The sequence below is a fragment of the Aedes aegypti genome, chromosome 2, assembly GCF_002204515.2.
Source record: "Aedes aegypti strain LVP_AGWG chromosome 2, AaegL5.0 Primary Assembly, whole genome shotgun sequence".
Lineage (NCBI taxonomy): Eukaryota > Metazoa > Arthropoda > Insecta > Diptera > Culicidae > Aedes > Aedes aegypti.
The window spans coordinates 265,023,835-265,044,155 of record NC_035108.1 but is presented as its reverse complement, the minus strand read 5'-3'; the positions used below and the strand labels follow the sequence as shown (position 1 = coordinate 265,044,155).

General features: G+C 40.9%; 1 long non-coding RNA gene across 1 annotated transcript; it reads left to right on the top strand.

Annotated features, from left to right (window-relative positions):
• Positions 1-9,818: 9,818 nt before the first annotated feature.
• LOC110676572 lies at positions 9,819-10,235 on the top strand. Its single transcript, XR_002500525.1, has 3 exons — positions 9,819-9,997; positions 10,055-10,139; positions 10,193-10,235. It is a non-coding gene; the product is annotated as an uncharacterized LOC110676572 (long non-coding RNA).
• The last annotated feature ends 10,086 nt before the right edge of the window (positions 10,236-20,321 follow it).

Below are 20,321 nucleotides of genomic sequence, written 5' to 3'. Positions count from 1 at the left end.
ATGGACGCCGCCAGTAATGATGATATGACTAGCAATGAATATCGCAATTCCATTATACCCTGATTTATTCTAGTATATATAGGAAAATTTTTTTTTATATTTATTAACTACATTTTCAGCCATAGGCTAGTTTACCTCGGAACCAACAGTTTTACTTCCCTCCCGAAGGAAGTCGTCACTGTAAGTTTGACGTTATAAGTGACTATCTCGGGGATGGAATTCGATCCCAGGTTCTCGGCGTGAAAGGCGTGTCCCCTCAGGAAAATTTTTAAAATATTGAAAAAAAAAATTAAATTAATTCAAACTCTCAAAGGCTCATTCGAAAGATAGTGAGCAAATCTTACTTCAAAAGTATATTGTCAAAAAACATGTTTGAAATTAGTTTACCGTCAAACGGGGTAACTTGCAACACTTTTCATCTTCAAATGTATTTGGAAGAAATTTTAAAGGACGTAGATGAACCAAATACAATCTGGTATCCTAATCGCTACGTAAAGAATGCCATATGGTATTTAATTTATTATAATTTGTTTTCCTGGGATCAGGAGAGGCTGGAAATATGCATTTTTCATGCTACCCCTGATGTGGGGTAACATGCAACACACAATGCTGACTGGAGTTCACTATCAAAAATTTTGTCAATACCGTGTTTTTAATCATTAAATTATTGACTGCAATAAAAGCATGACAATAAACAGAAACTAGCTACCATGATTTTTGAAAAATCATTATTATTTATTGAATTATGAGTATTGACCCTATCCGATTTAAAAAATCAATTGATTTTGTATTTTATTGGTTTTACAAGTCGTCTTGACGGCTAGTAGAAAGCCATTCAAAAGTTTTAGTGCTACTTTTGTATAAAACGGCAATGGTTTTGAGGTGTTGCTTCACATAAATTATTTTTTAATCATGTTCAAACCAAAGCAACGTATCATATATTGATAGCATGTCTTGAAATGGCCTCTGTTGGTCATTGAAAGTAGCTATCTTTATATGTTATGCAAAAAGTTCACAATGACAGATCTGCAAGTTACATTTGATACAGATATTTTGAATTAATCATAGTTTTCACGAAGAAAATATAATAAATTCCAACAATAATGCAATTCATGTAACTTTTCTAGTATTTTATACCAAACGTGTAATAAGTTGGTTGAGGTTCAACAATTTTAATGTAATTTTACAAATAAATGGCCAATCTGGCTCTTTCATGTGTTTTTGATGACAAGCGGCAGAAAACATCTTACCATTGAGAATAAAATTGCTGTTGCAAGTTACCCCTCAAGGGTACTCAAAAACGTTTTTAATTATTTTCAGGGTTTAAACGTGGAAATTAACAAAACTTTTTTATAGTCCTTTTGTACACTATTAAATACTGTTGTGAATAGCAAATACCTTGAATAATATTTATATCCTGTTTGTGTGGTGCTAGGAACGATTTTCAGTCTTGTTTTTATACGATCAAATGTGTGATATGATTTTCTCCTCCAGCAAAACCAACTAGAGTAGAAATAATAACAAAATCCTCACCAAAACCTTTCTTTTTATAACTAAGGTCATTAACCGGTGTAACAAATAAAAATATTTTTACTTAATGCTTTAGAAAACGTCAATTCAGTTACATGTCGTCGTGTTTGCAAGTTTCACCCCTGTTGCAAGTTACCCCGTTTGACGGTACTAAATTCTATTTGAATTTGTAAAATTTTGCAATGAAAACACACATTAAAAACAATGCTGATTTCCTCGGCGTGAGAGGCGTGTGTTCTAACCACTACACCAGGTCCGTCCCCATTATATATTATGGTTCTAATGCCGTATTGTTTTAAAATGTTGTTCGATTTGGAGCTGAGAAAATAAGCTTTTTTCAGTGTGATTTTTGGCAAATGTCAACTCCAAGTAAAATATTAGTAAACAAAATCTATAAAAATACCTGGTCGAAATGCATACGAAGCAAGAATATCACATTACCTACCAAATGAGCCATAAAGAGTACCAATAAAACATGTTATCACAGATATATGAACAAAACACTTTCATATGTTTCAGGGAGCGACCCCAAACATTTGCACGGAGTGTAAAATGAACTATTTTTTATCAAACCAAATAAAGAAAGGGGTTAAGGGGTTTTCTCGATCAATGCTAAGAAAAATATAAATGCTTTTTTTAAATATGATTTTGATTGACGTTTTGCATGCGTTGTGAAGCTAGTGCTTCCATAGGAACATAAATTAGAAATAGCACTACTAAGCACATGTGTTTCAATAGAGGCATTCAGACGACTTCAAAATATCAATGCTGGCTTAATTGTTCGTTTTTCTATAGTTATTAGCTACTGGTACGCCGACCCTACGCAATATTACACTCCAAAATAGCTTCACTTTTATACAACTTGTTTGTTGGATGTTGATATCTTTATTTTTGACGATATCCCGTGTTTGGAGCTGTCCAGCTATGAAATAAATCTACTAGAGACACATAATTTAATCCTTAAGACATGCAAAATGTAATCTTTGTTACGCTGTGTTATCAGAAAACTTAGCCATAGCATATAGAAACATATAGCTGTAGAGGAATTATTTAATTTCTTAAAGTTCTAAGGACAGATCAATTTATCGGTCAGTTAATGATGATCGAAAACAAGGTTGAAGGGATATACTACAGGAGTTGATGAAAGTTTCCACCCTCATGGAAAATTTAAGATAAGATAGATTCAAAGCTCGGAGGAGCCAGGACTCTTGAATTGGATCCAGTCATATCTATCACATAGGAAACAAATAGTGCGCTTTCAAAATAAATTCTCGGCAACTGATTTGGTGGGATTCAATTGATGCACAGCTTTTTATAGCGGATCAAAACGCAGTATTTTTGAAGATTAACTTAAACAAAAGTTTTGTTTATAAAAAAAACATTTCACATCAAAATTATCATTATTACACACAATTTACAGTGCTTCCTTCCACTAACTGTGTTTCAATGATTTTCTAGATTTATAATAATAGTACTTCAATTTCTAACTGACAATTCAATTCTCGTAACTATATTCTTCTTATTAGTTTTCTAATATTATCATTTATGTAGGCATAGCGCGTCAACAGCAGCCATTTCTGTAGCCTCTGGAGTACAACAAGGTTCTCATTTAGGCCCACTTATTTTTATTTTGCATGTAAATGACATTTCCATTACACTTGAAAAAAATAAAATTTCTTATATATGCCGACGACATGTAGCTCTTCGAGGAAGAAAGTAATTCTAGCGAAGCTGAAATTGACTTATTCTTCACTTGGTGCAAAAATATCGTCTACTCCTCCAGTCTGTCAAAAAATGTAACTCAATTGCATTTAGTCGAAAACATGTGACACCTTCAATTGAAGTATTTTTGAGAATTCAAATAGTGCAGAAGTGTAAATTTGTCAGGGATTTGGGCGTTATCTTAGACTGAAAACTCACTTTTGTAGAACATTGAAATTCCATAATAAACAAAGCAAACAATATGCTTGGCTTCATTAAGAGGTTCAGCATCAATTTTCAAGGCCCATATACAATTAACCCTCTAATACCCAACCCCGCCTTTAGACGGGGTACACTTTGGAATTTTGTGTATTTTTTCGTAGCCCGGAAATCAAAATGATTTTATTTTTGGCTTATACCTTAACTCATAACACGCATATAAGAAAAGTTTTTATGACTTTTGAAACTTTTTTGTATTTTTAGAAATTGTTTGAAAAATTGCATTCTTATATAATCTACAAATGCCTGGGCTTCATTTAACGTGTAATATAAAAAATCGTAACTTTTATATTTTTCTACGATTAACCTATCACAAAAGAAGAGCATGGTGGTATTAAAATCATTTCAAACCTGTTTTTCCGTTAGTTACACGGGAAATAAAATACGCTCCGAAAAAAAATTAAAGATTTAATATTTTTAAAAATACCGTAACAATTTAAATTTTTATTATTGCCAAAAATCCACAACTAGAAAAGGCTTCAAGAAAAAAATGAAAAAAGCTAGGGATGTTCAAAAATAAAAATTATAAAAATCAAAAACCAAAATTTAAAAATTTGCGAACAAAAATAAATAAATGCCCAAAACGTGTTTAGAACGATTTTAGATAACGAAAAATAATACTTCAATCGAAAATAAAAATTTGGGTATTAGAGGGTTAAACTATTGTACATTAAATGTGTAAGACCAATTCTGGAATACTGTCACCTAGTATGGAACCCGTACCATGTAATGCACGAAGAATGCATAGAATCAGTACAGAAGCAATTCCTTTTATACGCCCTTCGGAAATTGAATTGGACTGTACTGCTACTTCCGTCATATGAAGCACGTTTCATGCTCATCAACTTGAAGACATTTTAGCAACACCGGGAATTTGCAATGATTCTTTTTATCAACAACATTATTTTGAACTGCACTCGTCTCTCAATTAAATTTCTACACACCCTCTCGGCATTTAGGAACAAGAAAATTATTTTCAAACAATCAAACAGAACGAACTATGCTCAAAACGGAATAATTAAGCGTATGATACGTCTGTGTAATGTACATTTCGAATTAATTGGCTTTACTATGTCCAAAGAGCAGCTAAAAACGACTTAAGGACAATAGAAGTAATCCACAGTATGTAAGAAATTATTGTATGTAGTCTATTTATGTTGGACGATATAAAAAATAAATGATAAAGCTCTCTTCTCCGTTTGTGTTCTCAATAACTACGTTTCCAATACCAGTGCTACTAAACTCCTGCGAAAAATGGAATACAGGTTATAAATAGCTTACCCGACCACTGCATTACAACAAAATTGTATCAAAATTATACAAATAACACATTGTGTTATAAATAATCGAATAGCAATTGCTTTTCTGATCAGTTGATTACAAGAAAATGTTATCACAATTATAGCAAGATCTGTTACAAATAACAAATTTTGTTTCATTTTTGTTAAAAGCACTTTGAGTTGCTGGAGGAAATTATAACAAATTATAACAAAAACACAATGATTTACAATTTTGTTCAATTCTAAGCATATTGAGTTATATTTTTGTTTAAAATATAACATCTTTTGTTTCAATTATGTATAATGTGGAAGAAATTTTGTTATAATTTTTGTTATTTTAACTAAAAACAAGTCAATATTATAACATGTTTTGTTAGAAAATGCGTTATATCTGAGTGATAAACTCTGAAACAATGCTGTTGTAATTCACTGGTCGGGTATCTTTACAAATTTGGGATGATTGTGTATTGAAAATAAATGTATGTTTGGGCAAGTATTATCCTCGTTAGAGCTTGAAAAATCTAACTTGGGAATTAACCATAACATGGTTCAAGCATATGGGAGCAAATGCTTCAAAATTTGCATCAGTGTAACGTACAATCTCTCACGAAATTCAATGCGTCAAAATAATCGATAAAATCCAACCAACGTTATGACATCAAACTCCGGTGCACGTTGCCTAGGTTAGCTGAAATAGGCTCAATTTCATGTCAATAGCGCTGCAGTCAATGAATCGTGCGCTGATAAGATATCTTTGGTGTATCGAATGATAAACACAAATCGACAGATAATAATATACATACTGATCTTTTTTTCAATTCGTAATGCGGTATTTTCGTTATTCGTCCATGGAAATGTTAAGTAACATTTGAGTACCTTAGAAATCTGAAGTAAGAAAAGGCGGAGTAACTTGTACCATAATACGGAGTAACTTGAACCTAATACAAATGGCTTTGCTTTGTAGCCGTGGACTCTAACCAATCGGCTAAGGCCGAGAATCATATGTAGCTTATGAGTTATAGCTAAAATTTGTATAATTCTTCTAACAAAACTTTCAAGACTGAATTCAAGCAGGTCTATAGTTAATCAAAACAAGCATTTCTCGCATGCCAATTGTTTTCCTCCAAAAACTTTCAAAACTCAATATTTTTTAACTTTGAAGGATTTTGGATTGAACTATTTGTGATAAGCGTTCAACTGAATTATCCAATTCAACGCAAAATTACAAAAAAAAAACATAAAGAAAAAATCATAAGATTTGCTTTAAAAATATCTCGCAAAGTGCACAAAACATAGAAATCATGATTGAAGCAAAAAAAAAAACAACTAGGAGGATTGGACAAATCATCTAAAAAATAAATCCTCGTTCGTTAAAAATTGCCATAACACATTATATGGAAAAAGCGTACTTAGTTCAAAATAAAACTCACTCTTTGATTCTGTTGGTATTAACTGTAACAAAAACGTGATTTGAAGGATTTTAAATTATATTCTTCAATACATACCCATCATTGATCAGATTCTATGTTCTTATCAAGTTTCACCAGTGACCGACGTCACCACTTTATCACGACTCACTGGCAACCCTGGAAATCATATTAGTAGTTGATACGCCGCATCGAATGGTTCACGCGTTCCTCCAGATAGCAAGTAGGTAGGTAGCTCATCCATGTGTTGTGTGTGCATTGCGCGCCGTTGGAAAAAGAAGCGAAGCAAACATTCGACGTCGATTGGTTGCGTCGCGGCGGCGGTACATTACAGTGCGGCGGACTTGAACCACACGGTGCTCCGCTGGACCGTTAATATAAAAAAATATACCATACAAAACTAAATGGAGGGCATTCCTGGGGATATGGAGCATCTGAACAGCACAAAAAAGGTCAACACAAAATGGTGCAAATGGTTATTAATCAGTACCGTATTCTGGGGTAACATTGATCAGCGGGGTAACATTGATTGCAATGACCCTCCTCGTAAAAAGTTCAATTGAACATTTATCGATGAAATATTTTCAATGCATGAATGGTGATTCACTTCCTTCTATTCATGATCTAACAAACATTGCGGGTTTTGCAAAAATTGAATTGTAATTTTTCAACCTTTGGAAACAATGATTTTCATGATTATGGATAATGTTGTGTATCGTCAGTTCGCGATCACGAAATCAAAAGGTCCAAGCCTGAATGGAATATGACACAATTTTCACATTTTCTTCATTTTATGCTGTTTTGCGCGACTGAATTTCGCGTTGTAATTCGACATCTTTTTCTCTCGTTTATTCGATATAATACGGTATATTTGTTAGATCAACGCGCATCGGCCTGTCGCATGTCGTAAAATTGGTCGTGTTGGGTGTTCCTTTTTCGTCTTTGTCTTTTGCTTGTCGATTTAAACGCACCTGATAGCAAGGTGTGTGCATTGTACTCTGTAGCCAGAGAATTGAACCCGCCTTGCCTGACAGTGTTATGTATTCAATGTAGGCTATTACACGTTTTTTTGTTAATCCGATGTCAGGGAACGGTTCTGCTTGTTACGGTTTTCTGAGCAGAAAATCACAACCGGTTTCGAAGTGTAATCAAATAAACTGTAAATAAAACATATGTTTCCCTCATTTGAATGCCGGGATTTGAATGATTAAATTATTAGCATCTAACCACAAATGCTCTGGGTCTATCGCCAGCTTTTCAGGCGAATCCTGATCTGACCTTATATCCCTCCCAACCCCCACCATAAGTGCTACGGACCTTATGAGGGCGTCGCTGAGTCGGTGGCCTCTCATTAAGTAAGTGCTATCAGAAGGCCGGCACCAAAGACACGTTCTCCACCAGTTGGGAGTTTTGTGCCATAGTGCTAAGTGCTGTTAGTGCTGCATCAACATTTCCTTCCCCTATCCCAAGTTACGGTAGATGGGCGTGGCCAGGAGTAGCAATATTCTTGAATTTGGTAATGTTGTTTAAGATTGTGCCAAGGTTTACTTCCCAGCCTTGATCCTGAAAGCGGTCTGGATGAGATTATCAAATGACACATGTATATTGCTAGTATTCAATCTACGAAGTATACCGTAACTACGCTAACGCTAACCAAGCATGGGAAAAGCGCACTCAGTTATTGTGTTTCCCTCACTCGCTTCCACGCACAGTCGGGAGCGAGACTGCCGTTTCTTTAAGGTGAAACAGTTTAGAATCAACTTCTACGATTGCACTGGAACTTCAAGGGCACAAATCTCGTGAAGAATGCATCCAACAACAATATACTTTTTATTTTGGCTTTGTGCACTAGCAGAAAGCTTAAAATAAGAAGATCAGAAACGTTTGCCAACTATTTCTCCAGTTTAGTGCCTTTGAAAACGTAAGTAGGGACACAAGTCGGCCATTGTTACGGCCATCTTTAGATTCCGAGATGTTTCACCATAACCAAGCCGAACGTTTCAAATTCCAGTGCCCTTTCTGCTTCATCGGCGAGCACTAAGCGACACAAAAACGGCAACTAATCAAGTCGCTACCGATTCTGAAAGCCGAAAGCAGTCGAATGCAATACCGAATGATTGTTTACATTCTGATTCCGTTCGAGTGGCATTCGGGTTTGAGTGCTGATGAGCGTTCACTGACTGGCAATCCACACCACGGAATGATTCAGTGAGTCGGAATCCGCTCAGTCAGTTCAATGCATTCGGCGAAAAGATGCTAAATGCGTTCACTCGTGCCTCGCAGATACAAGTGTATTGGTATTCACTTCTCTTCGTGTTCCTTCCGATTCCCGCTTTTACACAATCGGTTTCGACGCTTTCATGGTACACTCCACTCAGTACGGTTCAGCTGTCACTGAATGTTCGGTAGCAGCAGATTTTTTGCTATTTTTTATCGGTGGCGTTCGGGTGAGTGAGTGAATTTTCCCATGCTTGACGCTAACAATGATTTTCATGATTATGGATAACACGCTCAAAGAGTCATGTCTCACATGAGTTATGAAAACAAAATAAACAGGATATGAGCAGTTTTTTTGAAAATGACATCGCCGAAAACGATTCTTTTATCAAAACTTTTATAAATATGTTCAGTTGAGCATAATCCACAAACTACTATAAAGAATGCAGAAATATCTGCAGGATTTAGGGTGTTTTAAGTATTGAAATAACTCAAAAAGTAAATGACTTGTAAGAGTCTGGTCTTCAAATTCGGCTGCAGAAACCATTATTTTAGTAAGTAATGATATTTTCAATATTACTAAACGTTGTTTTCATGGGTGATCAATTTAACCCCATATCAACTAAATAAAAAAAACACTTAATATTTTTTTTTCAAACATACTTTAAACTTGTACAGAACAAATAACAGTATGTAGACACGTGCATTGGGTGTCAGTACTTGTTTTGAAAATATAAAACTTGCAACACATGCATTTCCTAATAAAATTTTTAAGATCCAAATAAGAATCCAAAAAATTGTTCAATATTACCCCGGACTACGGCATCTACAGTATTGGACAAATCATTTGCAACTTTTTGGAATTTCAAACAAAATGAACAGCTTTGGTAAGCTAGATCTCAGTTATTTATGGGGTGATTTGAATGAAATTTTCACAGAACATCGTGCATAACTTGAATTTTAACACATATTTTTGAATTTTCAATTACGAGTTTGAAAGTAATAAAAATTTTATTGCAATTTTAGGGAAAACTTTCCGTTTTACGGTTCAACGAAAAGCTACCGCAGCTGTCACATCACTGATTTGCACTGGTAAATCATCAGTAGGCTTCTATGATACCTTGGATACCGTCTTGATGATGGTTGTTTGTTGCTATTTTTCATAGCGTTTTCTCTTTCAAGCATACTATGATTGAATTTTTGCTTCAATGATGGAATGATTTCGAAGCCTGTGGTAGAACTTTGACAGCTGCGGTAGAACTCTGCGGCTACCGCAAACTGGAAAATTTTCTTAACAACCGTAATACTATTGTTGGCAAGCCCCTTGTTGCCAGCGCGCACCTTCCACACAGCAACCTTAAACCCCTACACACACCAACTTACGCCGAGATGACAGGTAATTCCAACAGCTGTCGATCGGTGAGTAAAGATAAAGAGCAAAACATAAGACGAATAGTTAGTCTCCCAAATATTGATTCTCTGAAATAATTCTTGAATTACGAGTGAATTCGTTCAAATATCCTTTATTTTATTTCTAAAAGTGTGAATTAACAACACTTGGAGGTAACTGTCATATATTATGAGGAAAACAATAGTTTAAAATTAGTAAATCTACACTAGGTGAATTGGATACTACGAGCATACGTAGAAGGTGATCATAACCATAAATATATCGATTGCATTGCATTTGTCTTGAACTGTGACGGTAAGAAATCAAGTAGAATAACTTGAATGTCTAATAATGATTTAAATATTTAGTATCCCAAACCGGTGCCAAGTTTGCGACCCGAAGAGACTACGACTCAGACTGACTAGATAGGAAACTAAACGTAAGTGACCTAAGACTATTACGAACACTGGCATGCATTAACCTAAGAGACACATAAGACATAAATTAACTAAAAACTACGACGCTATGTAAACAAAACTAAGACTAATAGACTATGTATGTATTTACTATTGTTACCATTCAGGAAAATTATAACCTACCGCATAATTACGTCAAGTCACTGCGTTTCATTCATCGGTGGTTATAGTTTCGGAAATTAACCCTTGCAGTACCAGTGTTGGTTGGTTCAGACAACCAATATTATAATTTTCGTTTATTATTGCGAAAATGTCGAGTCGCGAAGCACACGGTTCCGGGAAGAATGTCAAGTTGTCGAGGAAGGGCAAGAGTTCAAAAGCAAAAATCGATGAAGTGGTCAATAGTGGTGATGTGTCGATAGTGGTCACGGGAGTTCCTGAGGAGACATCGGCGACGGATCGGACATTAGCTGGTCGAACTTGTATGTCATGCAAAGGTCCAGATAGTGACGAGATGGTGCAATGTGACAATTGCGACAAGTGGCATCACTTTGGCTGTGTTGGAGTTACGGAGGAAGTAGCAGACCATAGTTGGAGCTGTCCAAAGTGTGTATCTGCAAAATGGGCTCAACGATCGGGATCTACTTCCAGCAAACAGCTTCCATCAGCTTACGATGCTAAGGACAGCACGGGTACACAAGAACCGAAGACGTCAATGGGATCAACTACGAAAGACCAGCGAAGTTCCACAGTGGATGCCGTCGGTGGTGTAAATGATGGAGTTGAACCACGGGACATCGGGAAGCCTTTCAGCAAGGTTCGACAACAGATCGATAACAAGGAAGTGATCATCAGCGGTGCGTCTAGTGCCTTGTCGTCTTCATCGTCACGCAGGTCATCTAGAACCCTTCTAAAGCTTCAAATGCAGAAGTTGGAGGAGGAAAAAAAACTGGCCAAAGAATTTCTCGAACGAAAGTATGCCTTGCTCGAAGAAGCAGCAAGCGAGAGGAGCTCCAAGACTAGTTCCAGAGCTAGTAGCAGCCTAAGCCGAGTACGCGATTGGGTGCATGGCAACAATAAGCAAAGAGAAGAAAATATGCCGAGTTACCCCGAAGTGTTCGATCCAGAGAGGCACTCTACACAAAATCCGTGTGCTATAGAGATGCTGAATCAGTTGGCAGTACCGAGAGAGCAGTCATTTTCTTCACGACAGGATCATTGGACAAACGGGAGAACCTTTTCGATAAGAGCGATGTCCAGTGGAGCTGCAAATCCAACCAGCACGCCGACTGTTGGAATCTGCAGTCAACGTACATCGGTCGACAGGGCAGTGTTTGCAACGCATCGAGAAGTGGAAGATTTAACACGTCCACACGTGCCAATATCAAGCGTCGTTGGAGATCCATATCGACCGTCATGTTCTAGAAGAGAGCCAAGAGTTGAAGAAGACTTCGATGACCCATGCCCTCTTTCGAGAAAGCAACTGGCCGCGCGTCAAGCGATATCTAAAGACCTGCCAAGCTTTTCCGGGAATCCAGAAGATTGGCCCATATTTTTCTCGTCGTATACCAACACAACTGCCATGTGTGGGTTTACGGACGCAGAAAATACAGTCCGGTTACAGAAAAGTCTAACAGGAAAAGCGTATGATGCAGTGAAGAGCCGTTTAATGCATCCGTCTAATGTGAAAGGAGTAATAGACACGCTGCGCATGCGTTTCGGGCAGCCCGAAGCCATTGTCCATTCGCTCATAGCAAAAATCACAGCTCTGCCGTCACTGAAGGAAGACAAACTCGAAACGATTATGGATTTTGCGGTTGAAGTTCAAAACTTTTGTGCCATAGTCGATGCATGCGAATTGGAAGAGCACATGTATAATGTATCACTGTTGCATCAACTCGTGTCCAGATTGCCGCCATCAATAAAACTAGATTGGGCCAAATATCGTTATACACTACCAAGAGTCAACTTGGCAACCTTTGGGAACTGGATCTATTCCTTGGCGGAAGCGGCAAGTACTGTGACTATTCCAGCGATTCAGGAATTCAAACCCTCGCGCAACGACTCAAGACCTACTAAGAAAAGTGCCGGATTCTTGAACGCTCACCTGGAATCAAACGAAACGGAATTAAAGCCAGACATCGACAACGTTCGGAATGATATGAACGGGTGCCTAGTTTGCAAGTCTAGTTGCAAAGAACTGTGGAAATGCAAACAATTTTTGGAGCTGTCCAGAGACTCTCGGTGGGCCGTAGTACGTGACTTCGCTTTGTGTCGACGATGCCTGCAAAAACACAATGGTGTATGTAAGGCCAGAGCTTGCGGAAAGAATGGCTGTACGCGTAAACACCACGAGCTGCTTCATAATGAAAATCAAAAGGAAAACGAATCAAATCCGAAGAGTGATGGATGTGAACGGCACCAACCGTCTACGAGTTCGGCACGGCATGAGTGCAATAGCCACCGATCCAGCACCAACAATTCCCTGTTTCGTTACCTTCCAGTCGTACTCTATGGAAAAAGCGGTTGTATTCAGACGTTTGCCTTCTTGGACGAAGGCTCAAAGCTTACTCTCATGGATGAGGAACTTGCCAATGAACTTGAGCTGGATGGAGTTGAAAGTCCATTGTATCTTCGATGGACTGGTGGTACCGAACGATGCGAAAAGGATTCTCGCGCTATTTCTGTTTCGATTGCTGGCGTATACACCGGAGCGAAAAGGTTCAAATTAGATGATGTGCGGACCGTACAGGGACTACAATTGCCGCGACAATCCCTAGATGCTGTGAAAATGATGGAACGGTATCCGTGTTTGCGGGGCCTACCCATAGAGCCCTATGAAGCAGCCCGTCCACGAATTTTGATTGGACTAAAGCACGCCCACGTCAGCCTAGTGCTGCAGTGTCGAGAAGGCAAAGTGGAACAACCAATAGCTATAAAGACGCGACTAGGCTGGACCGTATGCGGTGGCAGCGATAACGAAAACGTACCAAATATGGTGCACTATTCGTTTCATGTAGGATCGCGCGAAGATCATTTGGATGAGGACCTGCACCAGGCAATGAAAGAATATTTCGCTCTAGACAGTATGGGAGTAATGAAGCCTAGTCATGCTCTACTTTCATTAGAAGATCAACGCAGTAACAAAATGCTGGAATCGTTAACTAACTTGAACGGCAATCGTTATGAGACAGGTTTGCTCTGGCGCTATGATGACTTCCGTCTTCCGGATAGTAGGCCTATGGCGCTTCGCCGATATCATCTACTAGAGAAGCGTATGGCCAAGAATCCAGAACTTGGGAAAGCCCTGGACCAGAAGATTGAAGAATACATTGCTAAAGGATACATTCGGCAGTTAACCAAAGAGGAAGAAGAGAAACCGGTTTCACGTGTCTGGTATCTGCCAGTATTCCCGGTGTTCAATCCGAACAAACCGGGGAAAATACGGATAGTCTGGGACGCAGCAGCCACCATTTTCGGTGTATCCCTAAACTCTGTCCTCCTGAAAGGCCCAGATCAGCTGTGTTCACTGTTTTCCATACTTCTACAATTCAGGGAACATCCAATTGGGCTTACCGGTGACATACGCGAAATGTTCCACCAAATACAAATCCGGGAACAGGATCGGTCCTGTCAGCGCTTTTTCTGGAGGGATAAATTTGGAAAAGCCGCCGTTTTCGAAATGGATGTCATGACCTTCGGAGCGTGCTGTTCGCCTAGCAGCGCGCAGTTCGTCAAAAATCTGAACGCCGGACGGTTCGTTGGTAAATACCCACAAGCGGTAGAAGCTATAATCAAACGGCACTACGTAGACGATATGTTAGTGAGCGTAAAGACAGAGAAAGAGGCGGTCGATTTAGCGCATCAGGTCAAATATATCCACGCTGAAGGCGGTTTCGAGATCCGCAACTGGATAAGTAATTCCCAATTGGTTTTGCAGTCGTTAGGAGAGGATGACGTGAAATCGAAGAATCTCGATCTATCAGCCGAGGTGATAGCAGAAAAAGTTCTAGGACTGTGGTGGTGCACTGACAAGGATACGTTCACGTATAAAGTAGCCTGGACACGCCACGACGAAATGCTTCTACAAGGACAACGTTGTCCCACGAAAAGAGAAGTTCTGAGGGTACTCATGTCGATTTTCGATCCCCTCGGTTTGATAGCTCATTTTCTGATTTATCTCAAGATGCTATTGCAAGAAATTTGGCGTTCTGGAACCCAATGGGATGAAGAAATCAGCGATACTCTTTTTGCGAAATGGCAACAGTGGTTGCGAGTGCTACCTGAAGTAGAAGGCGTCGAAATACCACGATGCTACCATATTCGAAAATTTACCGATTGTGAACTACACACGTTTGTTGACGCCAGTGAAAACGGATTCGCTGCTGTATCGTATATGAGGTTTTCTAACGGCAAGGAAGTTGAATGTGCACTAGTCACAGCTAAAACTAGAGTCGCGCCATTAAAGTTCCAGTCCATTCCCAGACTTGAGTTACAGGCCGCAGTTCTCGGAGCGAGACTTGCACGAACAGTAGCAGAGGCACTATCCATTGAAGCAACTCGACGCTTGTTCTGGACAGATTCTCGAGATGTACTGTGTTGGATCAACTCAGACCACCGTCGATTCACACAATTCGTAGCGCATCGAGTTAGCGAGCTTCTTGATTCCACGGAGGCATCCGAGTGGCGCTGGGTATCAACGAAGGAAAACGTGGCTGACGACGCCACGAAGTGGCAGGGACGACCCAACCTTACCACTAGCAGCAGATGGTTCAAGGGCCCCGAATTCCTCTGGAGGAGTGAATCATGTTGGCCACAGCAGATTGAAATCAGCAAGACTACACAAGAAGAGCTCCGTCCACATCTGGTTGCACACATTACAACGATGGCGCCTGCGATTTGTTTGACCAATTATTCCAGCTGGAAACGTCTAGTCAACGTTGTAGGGTTTTTGCTTCGGTTTTCAGCCAACTGTCGACGCAAATTGCAGCATCATCCAATCCACACTGGTCCATTGTGTATGGAGGAGCTAAGTGCAGCCGAAAAGATTCTTATACGTCAAGCTCAACGGGATAACTTTGTCGGGGAGATCGCCAGCCTGACCCGAGGTCAACAAATCTCGAGAAGCAGTTCTCTCTTTAAATCATCTCCTTTCATAGATGATAGCGGTATCTTGCGCATGCGTGGTCGTACCACCGCATGTTCCTTCATTACCGAAGAAGCGAAAAACCCCATCATTCTACCCCGTGACCATCATCTAACCACTTTAATCATCAACCACTTCCATAACAAATATCATCATCTCAACCAAGACACTGTAGTCAATGAACTGCGTCAGAAGTTTTCAATTTCTCGAGTACGCGTTTCATGTGCCAAGGTGAGAAGAAACTGTCAGCGCTGCAAAAACGATCATGCCATACCGAGCGCTCCAATAATGGCCGATTTGCCCGATGCAAGATTAGCTGCCTACTCTCGACCGTTCACTCACGTAGGAATAGACTATTTTGGGCCAATGGAGGTCGCAGTCGGTCGAAGAGTTGAAAAAAGCTGGGGAGTTCTGGCTACCTGTATGACTACGCGAGCAGTGCACATTGAGATAGCCCATTCGCTCAACACAGACTCGTGCATAATGGCCATTCGTAACATGATCGCCCGCCGGGGAATTCCTCGTTACATATACTGCGACCGAGGGACCAATTTCGTTGGTACGAGCAGAGAGTTAAGCCGCGTTGAAGGGGAGCTCGACCTTGAAACCATGATGAAGGAGTTCACCACTTCAGAAACCGCTTGGTGCTTCAATCCACCTATGTCGCCGCATATGGGTGGGTGCTGGGAGCGGCTTATCCGCAGTGTGAAGAACAGTTTGAAATCTCTAAACCTGCCACGTCGACCATCAGATGAAGTTTTGCGCAACGCCCTGACCGAAATCGAGAACGTTATTAATTCGAGACCACTCACACACGTTCCGATCGAAGACAACGCTGCCCCTGCTCTCACCCCTAACCACGTTTTGCTAGGCACCTCTAATGGGTCAAAACCACTCACCATGCTCAGCGACAGTGGTACCATCGTACGTCAATGCTGGCGTACGTCTCAGATTATCGCCAACCAGTTCTGGAGAAGATGGATTGCTGAGTATCTACTGGAGATTACTAGGAGGACGAAATGGTACAGCTCCAGATCGCCATCAGTGAAGATCGGCGACGTAGTCGTAATTGTGGACTCAACATTCCCTCGCAACTGTTGGCCCAAGGGTAGGGTGATCGCAACTCGCCCTGGTCGAGATGGGGAAGTACGATCAGCAACGGTAAGGACTGCTACCGGTGTCTACGAAAGACCGGTGGTTAAGTTAGCTGTATTAGACGTTATGCGCGAAGATAAGTAGTCGATCAGCAGGTCGACGTACCTGGGGGGAGTGTTGGCAAGCCCCTTGTTGCCAGCGCGCACCTTCCACACAGCAACCTTAAACCCCTACACACACCAACTTACGCCGAGATGACAGGTAATTCCAACAGCTGTCGATCGGTGAGTAAAGATAAAGAAATCAAGTAGAATAACTTGAATGTCTAATAATGATTTAAATATTTAGTATCCCAAACCGGTGCCAAGTTTGCGACCCGAAGAGACTACGACTCAGACTGACTAGATGGGAAACTAAACGTAAGTGACCTAAGACTATTACGAACACTGGCATGCATTAACCTAAGAGACACATAAGACATAATTTAACTAAAAACTACGACGCTATGTAAACAAAACTAAGTGTTTCGGATAACGTAAGGAAGGTCGTGACACGTCTTGATAGCAGTTACTTCAGCTTCAAAGCTGCAATTATGTTGCAATGAGTAATTTAGGAGATAATTTGCACAAATCAATTTACTCACATTTTCGTGTCCTTCTTATTTCTAGCCGAAACAATTCAAAAAACCGCAATGCGTTATTGCATTAACCTAATATCAACCATCATCGAACAATTAGTCTTTAGAATTCAATTGTATTGCATTACTTACTTTTAGAATGTAGCTATAGGAAATAACGAATTCATACGCTTCAATTCCGTACTACTAGGTTTAAGATACTATTAAATGTAATAATAATTAGAACAATTTTACGTAATATTTAAGTAGGATAAACAATTTACCTAGTCACTAACTAGAAATTCTTCAGTTCAATTCCACCTGCACTTGATTTGCTATTTGTTCGATTCTCAATTCTGCCTCATCATTCGTCTGCCTGCTACGTCATTCTTTCTCCCATCTACGCTTTCATTTACCAGCCGTCAATTCGACAACTGCGGGTGATACGGAACTCACCAAACGTTGCTGCCCTGTGGTTCTTTAACATTCCCCCACCCGTGAAGTTCCGGGGAGCCTGCATCTAGGCACGACTTCCGGTTTGCCTGTACGTCCAGTACTGCCAACTTAACAGCAGGCCTCGTTAACAATCCGTCTTTGGTTCGAACTACTGCCCTCCTGGTCTGTCCGTCCTTCCCCTTCATTACTTCAATGATCCGTCCTCGTAGCCATCCATTTCGTTTGGTGTCATCAACTACGAGCACTACATCTCCGGTTTCTAACGGTTTTATCGGGTGGAACCACTTTGTTCGCCTGGTCAAAGTTGGTAAGTACTCCCGCACCCATCGCCTCCAGAACAGATCCACCAAGTATTGTGAGAGTTTCCAGCTGTCCCGCAATGTAGATCCTTCTATTGTTAATGCTGACCTTGGTTGAACCACTCCCGTCGACCCGTAGAGTAGGAAATGGTTCGGTGTTAAAACCTCTTGATCTGCGTCATCGAGTGGAACGTAGGTGAGCGGTCGCGAGTTAATGATTGCTTCAGCTTCTAGTAGCACAGTCTCAAGCACTTCGTCACTTGGATGATGTGGATGATCTGCTATAGCCGCCATTGCCGTTTTGACGGAGCGTACCATACGCTCCCAGCATCCTCCCATGTGAGGTGCAGAGGGCGGATTGAAATGCCACGAAGTCTTTGCATTGGTGAAAGTTACCGCACAGTCCTGGTGAAGGGCTTGAATCTGTTCACACAGCAGATTGTTGGCACCCCTGAAACAGGTTCCGTTGTCGGAGTAGAATGCTGCTGGAGATCCTCTTCGACTAACAAAACGACGAATTGCCATCACGCAGGATTGAGTCGACAGACTATATACGATTTCCATGTGCACTGCACGTATAGTGAGGCACGTGAATAATGCTGCCCACCGCTTCACTAAGCTGCGACCCTGTTTGACAAATATAGGGCCAAAATAGTCCACACCAGTATAGCTGAACGCCCGAATGTGCGGAGTTAGTCGTACGGCTGGAAGCGGGGCCATCATGGGTGACCTCGGAATAGCTTTCTTAATTTTGCAACTCTGGCATTCTCCGGTAACCCGCTTGATGATTGAACGTAGTTGGGGAATCCTGAAGAGCTGTCGAACTTCGTTGAAAACTGTATTATTGTTACCATGCAGAAAGCGTCGGTGGTAACTGTCAACCAGTAGACGAGTCATAGCATGCTCTTTTGGCAAAATGACTGGATATTTCGTCTCGAACGAAGCGGTTGGTGCAGCTGAAATTCTGCTGTTCATTCTAATTACACCCGCATCATCCATGAACGGCGACTCTTGATACAGTTTGCTGTTCCTTTCCAGATGCACTGCAGGTTCATTCGGATGCTGAACATTATACTTCAGCACGCTATACTCGTCCGGGAAAGCTTCAAACTGTGTCTGTCGCCACAAAAGATTTTCTGCCTGCAACAGGTCATCGCTCGTTAGCTGTCCATTGTTACTCTGATTGCGAAACTTCTTTGCAGCGCGACAAACGTACGCAGCCGTCCGTAGCAAACGATTCCAATTGGAGAACCTGTTTACATCAATGAGCGTCTGAGGCACTTCCCGATGAAGGTGATAGACTGCACGCAACTCTTCATCCGTGTACCACTGCTTCTGCGCCTGTTTCGGCCACTCGGATTTGGACTGGTGAAGGAAAGGCTCACCCATGTACCAACGACTGTTCGGTCGGAAGTCTGGACCACTACCCCATTTTGTGGCAACGTCTGCCACATTTTGCTTTGAAGGAACGTGGTACCATTCGTCGACGTTTGAGCTGTTAAGAATTTCGCCAACTCGAAATGCCACGTATGGATGATAGCGGCGGCTGTCGGATTTAATCCACGCAAGTGCCGTCGTGGAGTCCGTCCAGAAGAATCGCTCCTCAACGTTGAGATTCAGTGCTGCATTTATGGTTTCCATCAAACGACACCCGATTATGCAAGCCTGCAGTTCAAGCCGAGGAATAGAAAGCGGTTTCACTGGGGCCACTTTCGTTTTCGCCGCGACAAGCGCGCAGTGGACAACTCCGTTTTGCACTATACGAAGATACGCTGCACACGCATAAGCTTGCTCGCTTGCGTCGACGAATACGTGTAACTGGATATTTGCACGTATGCTGCTGCCGGTTGTACCAAAGAAACATCGTGGGACTTCCACCTCCCGTAACCGCTCCAGCAAACGTATCCAGTCTTGCCACATTTTATACAGCTCGGGGGAAATTTCTTCGTCCCATTCTGTTCCGCTCCTCCAGATATGTTGCATCAATATCTTGCCGTGGACGACAAAGTGGGCGATGAATCCATAAGGATCGAAAAGTGACATTACCAGCCGTAGCACTTGTCGCTTTGTTGGTAGAGCTCGCTGCGACAGAAACTGTTTAAGATCATCTTTCAGTACCACGTCGAAGGTAAACAAGTCCTCGGTCGGCTTCCATACCATGCCAAGCACACGCTCGACCTTTCCTGAGCCATCTAGATCGAGCGACTTTTTCTGCAGACTATTTTGTTCTCCTAACTGGTGCAGGACATCGGGAGAGTTCGATATAAAGTTTCGAATTTCGAAACCACCTTGACTGTGTACGTGCTTCACCTCTTTCACTAGCTGCACAGCTTCTTCCACGGAATCTACACTATCGAGGTAATCGTCAACATAGTGAGCTTTGATGATCGCCTCTGCTGCTCTCGGGTACTTCGTTTCAAACTCCCGGGCGTTCTTGTTCTTAACGAACTGAGACGAACAGGGAGAGCA